At 49.4% G+C, this 6,896-nt stretch overlaps 1 pseudogene; it reads right to left on the reverse strand.

Moving 5' to 3' along the window:
- Nucleotides 1-313: 313 nt before the first annotated feature.
- On the reverse strand, nucleotides 314-1,029 carry LOC102480276 (coiled-coil domain-containing protein 43 pseudogene; annotated as a pseudogene).
- Nucleotides 1,030-6,896: the final 5,867 nt, after the last annotated feature.

The raw sequence follows: 6,896 nt of genomic DNA on the forward strand, positions 1-6,896 counted from the left end.
ATACCACCTGATGGCCCTAGGAAGACTCTTTAAAGTAGCCAAAAGGAATGCAGGACTTCAGTATTAAAATATAAAGGTTGCCCCCATTCTGGATCTTTGGTACAGACATCAACCATAATAATCTGATTGCCTACACCACTGAAACATGGCATGTTTGTAATTAAATTGATTGTGATTTTCCTTCAGCTATGCAAACGAAAGGGGAAACGCCTTGAAAAGCCAGATTGCAATGTTCTCTCATCTCTCTTAAATACATGTGTGCACAACCAATTTTCTCTCTTACCAAGTTCAGAGGGAAAGAAATAGGCCAAGGTTATCGCTTTCACTCCCCTCTCCGTGTCCTTTTCTTTTCCTTTTCCTTGTGCTCCTGCTTGGTTAGTTTGTCCCTCTCCCTCTGCAGCTTGTCCTGTTCCTTCTTCCTTTGGGGCTCATCCCTAAGTGTATTGCTCCAGTTTTCGGGCATTGAGGACATCTCCCACAATGGTGTTTTGGAAGAGACTTGTCATCACCAGTGTTCATTTTGGTGGCACCTAAATCATCCTCTTCATCTATGACATTGGCATATTGGGCCAGGAGGGCAGCCTTTGTCTGCCGCTCTCCTGACGCCATCCTGGCACCGCAATCTGTGCCAGCTTCTCTAGTAGGGTGGCAATGGCCTGCGTCTCATCTTCTTTTTTTACTTTGGTAACGACACTGAGTTTCTGGCCATCATTTCACAATCCTCTTGAAGACATTAAGGAAGGATTCTTTTTCTAGGAAAGCAAAGAGGATACCCTGAAGAGTGTCCAGCTTCTCTTCCTCCTCCTCCTTCAGGACACCCAAGATGTAGGTGCCATAAACAGCTCAGTCCACACCCAGTGCCTCCAACTGTCCATTCAGCCACGATCCTAAACTGCAGGGCCTGCCACTGCCTTCACAGAAGGCTGCTGCGGCTACTTCGCTGGGGATCCTGAGCCAGCCAGGGTCCTGGGTACGTGCACAAGCCCGACATGCACTAACCGACCTAGAAACCAAACTCTGATCTCCCATATGGCTCCAGCATCACACTACAGCTCTAGCACTGCAGCTGACCCCAGATGACTTTTGTATCAAGACCTGAAAGAATTGAGGAAAGCAACTATACAGGGCAAGTGTGGTCAGCCAGCTCTGCACAACAGGGCAAAGGCCCTGGGTCAGGAAGATGCCTTAATGTTCAAGGAAAGATAGAATGATGCTCAAGGCTATTAAGAGCTTCAACAGATAATGGGGGACCAGTATACAGGGACCTTTGAGGTCAAAGGAGAACTTTGGCTTTTACTTCGGGTGAGATGGGCCATTGAAGAGTGTGTTACACAGGGAGGTGGTGTCAGACTTACATCATAATAGGATTGCTTTGTGATCAAGAGATCTCAGCAGATTAGACCAGGAAGGTGAAGGGTGGAAAGTGGTCAGAATTTCAAAACATATTTTCAGGGAAGACCAGCTAGTTTTGCTATGGATCAGGAAGGGGATAAAGGAAAGGAGTGGAGGATGACACCAAGGTTTTTGGCCTGAGCAATTGGAAAGTTAGCATTATCATGAATAGAGAATGAGGGAGGGACCAGCAGTTAGCATAATGGCTATGTTGCTGGACTCCCACATAGTCGACCGCGGTTCGAGTCCCGGACCTGGCGGCTTAAACTCACGCCGGGCACGTGTGCGTGCATGCCCAAGATCCCGAGAGGAGAATGGAGGAGAAGGGATTGCGGCGTGGCCATCCCCCCTGGGGGGTGATTTCTCGCTGTCTGTCTCTCTGTGTCTCTCTGTCTGTCTGGCGAGCGCACGCACCCTATAGCAAAAACCTCTCCAAAAAAAAAAAGAGAGAGAATGAGGGAGAAGCTCCATAGTTTAATGTGAGATGAGCCAAGTTCAAGGTCACGACCCCACACCCAAGCAGTGAGCTCATTTAGGCAGTTAGCTGATTGTGTAGGTCTGAAATGCGGGCAAGAACTGTTACTGGAAACATTAACTCCATAAAATAACAAAGGGAACAATAAAGACTAGAAACTTTCAGACTTGGGCCAGCTAGGCAGTGCAGTGGCTGCTTGAGGGCACTGGGTCCACGTGGAAGGTCAAGGGTGCAGCTTCTCAATCAACCTGTGCATGCCCACAGGCCTGGCTGGCTGTGGGACTGGGGGATGGATGGTGGCATGGACGCTGTTGGGGCTGCTTGCTTTTCTCTGTCTCTGTCTCTCATTCTCATAAAAGAGAGAGAGAGAGAGAAATTCCCATGAAAGGAAAACATTCAGACTCAAATGATAAAAATAGTCTCTATTTCAGCATGAGGTTTTCTAAATTTCTATCCAAAGAAACCTTTTCAAATGGCTTCACCTTTCCTAGTTAAGGGCTCTTAAACTTTCTTCACACATGAAACGTGAGTCTCTGATGCTGGTTGGACCTTTAGGACCCTTTCCTATTCTCTGGGTCACCCATAAAGCCCTGTGTGAGGTCACCAGGAGCCCCAGTGGGTGGCCTATTGGTCCATCAGGGAAACTAGCTCATGTACCTGTCTCACTAACAGTGAAGGACCCAGTCTGCAGACTTCTCTTCAGCCTCCTTGGGCTCTGCTAATGCCTGGGCAGGTATAATTTCCTGCAGCTATGTGCTTGCGTATCATTTGTTTACCCGGCCTCCCACTCCCAAGTTCCGTACATGATGGAATTGGCATTCATTCTTTTGTTTTGGCATTCTGATAGAGGCAAGGGATGGCAGAGTGACTGAGAACCAAATGGGAAGTTAGACACTGGTACGCATCCCCTTAATTAGTATGCAAAGACAAAGCCACTAACCTACCAACTACACCACTGATTGTAGTCATAACCAACACTTAAATAGTATTTTATGGTTCACAGTGAGAGTGTAGATTGGGTCCAGTTGCTAGGATGGGGTCCTGTGCTGCTAAGACACTGTGCTCTGCAGGATGGGCCCCTATGGGAGACCTGGGGTCAACTCTCAGTCCGGCCTAAAGGCTGGGCGTGGTGACGTGCACCTGGAGTCCCAGATTTTTGGAAGAGGATCTAGAGTTTGAGGCTAGCCTGGGCAAACCTGTGTCTTTCTTTCTTTCTTTCTTTTTTTTTTTTTTCAGAGGTCTTTGCCATAGGGTGTGCATATTTGCTGGAGAGAGACAGAGACAGAGATAAAGACGGTGAGAAAGAAAGTGAGAAATCACCTCCCTTGGAGAAATGGCCATCCCATAATCCCCTGTCCATCATTCTCCTGGGGTCTTGGGCATGCACACACACACATGCCTGGCACTATGTCTGGGACTTGAACTACTGTTGGCCATGTGGGAGTCCAACAATGCCACCGCTACACCATCTGCTATCCCCAAGACCCTGTTTCTTTAAAAAAAAAAAAAAAAGGCCCAGCCACAGTGGCCCAAGCAAGAGGAGAGCAGCACTGTGCGATGCCGAGGCTATAGGGAGGCCAGAGTTTGGTTCCCAGGCCAGGCGTAATGCTGTGGTAGTACCTGACTGGGAGGCTAGGAAGGTCAAAATGAGACCCTGTTAAAAAAAAAGTCTCTCTCTCTCATAATAAAGGGGAGAGGGGAGGGTGGTTAGATGGTGGCTTAGCAGAAATACAAGTGGAGCCACACAGGAAGGTTCCAGGTTGGTGTCCGGGGTCGTCCCAGTTCATAGGAGCCATGGTGTGTGTATGAGGCTGGGGTGGGTCGCAGCATGAGGACCTTGTTGATGCCTCTCTCTCTTCATTTTTTTTTCTCTCTCAGAAGAAATAAAGGAAAAGAACAAAAAGGAATACAGGCTCAGGAACCATATTACCTGGGTTTTAATTCCAGTTTTAATAACCTGCTGCGTAGTGTAGGATAATTAACTTAACTGCCCTACTGAGCCTCAGTTTTTTCAAGCGCAAAAGGGGACTGAAAATTTATAGTTACTCCTTTAAAGTGGCTTTAAGGATTCGGTGAGTTCATACGCTGGCAGTAATGAAGCCTGGTGCTGCGGCGAAGACAACGATGATTGTCCTACCTCTTTGGGCCTTCACATGAGGCAGGTCTTTTTTTTTTTTTTTTCTTTCCTTTCTTTTTTTGGAGAGGTTTTTGCTATAGGGTGGCTGCACTTGCCAGAAAGACAGAGACAGAGAGACAGAAAGCGAGAAATCACCCCCCCAGGGGGGATGGCCACGCTGCAATCCCTTCTCCATTCTCCATTCTCCTCTTGGGATCTTGGGCATGCACACACACACTCCTGGCATGGTTAAAGCCGCGGGATCCGGGACTCGAACCGTGGTCAACTACATGGGCGTCCAGCGACATAGCCATTATGCTAACTGCTGGTCCCACATGAGGCAGGTTTGTAGCCAACTTTACTCAAAGGAAACTGAGGTTGGGAACCAGCAGTTAGCGTAATGGCTATGTCGCTGGACTCCCACATAGTCGACCGCGGTTCGCGTCCCGAACCCGGTGGCTTAATACTCACGCCGGGCGCGTGTGCGTGCGTGCCCAAGATCCCGAGAGGAGAATGGAGGAGAAGGGATTGCAGCGTGACCATCCCCCCTGGGGGGTGATTTCTCGCTTTCTGTCTCTATGTCTCTCTCTGTCTGTCTGGCAAGCGCACGCGCCCTATAGCAAAAATCCTCTCCAAAAAAAAAAAAAAGGAAACTGAGGCTCAGAGGGATCTTTCAATGTGGCTAACAGAATTGAGAGTAGTCTGACTAGAGTCCAGATGAGTGTGAGGTTGGACTCCATTCCTTCACCAGGTCCCTGTCCAACCAGGACCTCACTGCCCACCTGGTGGGGTTGGAAGTCAACTCTTATTTCCTGCCTCTTGACCTGTGGATTCCCTTTTCCATCTCTCCACCTCGGGAAGGCAGTAAGTCCCCCTCTCATCATTATACTAGCAAACAACGCTCCATTCCCACTGTCTCCCAGGATGAAAGGGGGTGGGGGGTGGGAGGGATGGGGGTGTGTGTGTGAACTTCTGAGCTTTGGTTTTGACTGGAGCGACCTGGTGTTTCTTGCTCCCATCTTCCTCCCCTTCCCCCCTCCCTTCCTCTCTCCTTGGTTCCTTAAAGGGCATAGTGCACTTGAGTTGCTGCGCATGCCCCAGGAGCAGACCTGCAGCACACACCTGGAGCAAGCACCAACTACCTTGCTACAAGTCACTGTCCAGGGCCACTCGCTCCCACACAGGGAGCTGGGCTCAGAACGCTCCATGGACTTCAGGTGTCTTTGGTGTGGGCTGGATGTGGCCAGGTGTGACTGTTCCACACTCAGCGTGAGCCGTGTTGTGAATGTATGCGCTGGTGCCTATTAATAACCCAGTCAGCACAAGTGCCTCCTGTCACTCCAACTCCTCCCACAGTGACCTTCCTTCGTTCCTCCACAGCTCACGCCCAGGCTGAGTGATTTGCGAGCTGGCTAGTTTCTCTCCCTTCTCCATCCCTTCCCTCATCACCCTCACTGCCTTCTCTACCTTTCCTGGTACTCCCTTCTGGCTGTGACACCGATGAGATTGCTTAACAGGGGCCGGAGGAGAAGGAAAGGAAAGAGGAAAATAAAATAATAACCACTTATGCTGATCAGCCCTCAGAATGAACCACCTGGGTCCCTTCTAGTCATTTGCTATGACAATAGTGGTTCTGGTTCTCAGAGCTCCCCAAGTCTGCAGATGCTGAGGCCAGGATCAGAGGAGGAAGTTAATTGTCTTGTCAGGAAAGCATTCAACTCCCCCTCCATCCCCACCCTTCCTCCCTGTTTCAGCTTCTCTTCTTTTTATAACCTGCTGCCAGGAAAGGACTTAAAGCTTAAAAACATTTCAAGTGTTACCTGACCTGGAATTTTGAAACGTGAAAGGGACCAAAGAAAAGAAGCAGCTTGGAAGAGGAGAGCAAGAACTAGGAGAAAGAGCCCTAGTTCTTATTTTATTTCTTTAGTTTTTAGTTTTTGCTATAGGGCACATGCACTTACCAGAGAGAGTCAGAAAGAAGGAAAGTGAGAAATCTTCCCCGGGGGAGATAGCCATACCACATTCTGTACTTGGTCTCCTCTCAGGATTTCGGGCACACACACGCACCTGGTGTGATGTTCACACCTCCAGATTCAGACTCGAACCACGGAGTTGGCCATGTGGGATCCAGTGCCTTTACCTCCATGCTACCTGCTGGCCCAAGAGCCCTGGTTCTCTGGCTCGATGACCCTAGTGCCCAGCTGTAGCTTTGCTTGCCCACAGTTGGCTCACCCATAACCTAGGACACGCCGTGGTGCAGAAGACTGTACAGGTCATTTCTCAAGGTCTCTTTTCATTCTGAGGCCATGGAGCTGAGCAGAGGAATGGGCGCTGGCAGCAGCGGGGGGGTGGGAGGGATTGAGAGCCTGTGATTTCAAAGTGGCTTCTTGGTCGGTGCCCTTAAAACAGACTGCCAAGTGTTAAGGATCTGGTGATGTCTGGCAATCGTGCTAGGACCCTCAGCACTTTCCTAATTCCATCACACTATAGTCACCCCACCATAATTCAACTACTTCCTGCAAACCCAACTTCTGCTTCCTGGAGAGCTCTTACCTATCCTTTAAGACCTAGCTCAAAAGTGCTGCACTTGGGGAAACCTTTCCCAGCTTCCTCTCTGGGCTCCTGCAGGACCGACCACACTGAGAGCCCTCAGCACACTTTGCACTGCTAATCTCTCCCCTCTCTTGCCCATCACTCTCTGAGGAAAAGGACTTACTTTTCTTCGTCTTTGCCTGGCACAATTCCTGTTTGTCCTGATGTCTCTCTCTCTCTTTCTCTCTTTTAATTGCCAGAGGGCATGTGCTCTTGCCAGAGAGAGTCAGAGAGACAGAGAGAGAGGGAGAGAGGGAGAAAGCACCCTCAATGGGGCGTGATCACACCACAGTGCCTTCTCCTTTCTCTATCCTGTCAGGA

Source organism: Tupaia chinensis, unplaced genomic scaffold, assembly GCF_000334495.1.
Source record: "Tupaia chinensis unplaced genomic scaffold, TupChi_1.0 Scaffold145367_1, whole genome shotgun sequence".
In the NCBI taxonomy this organism is placed as follows: domain Eukaryota; kingdom Metazoa; phylum Chordata; class Mammalia; order Scandentia; family Tupaiidae; genus Tupaia; species Tupaia belangeri.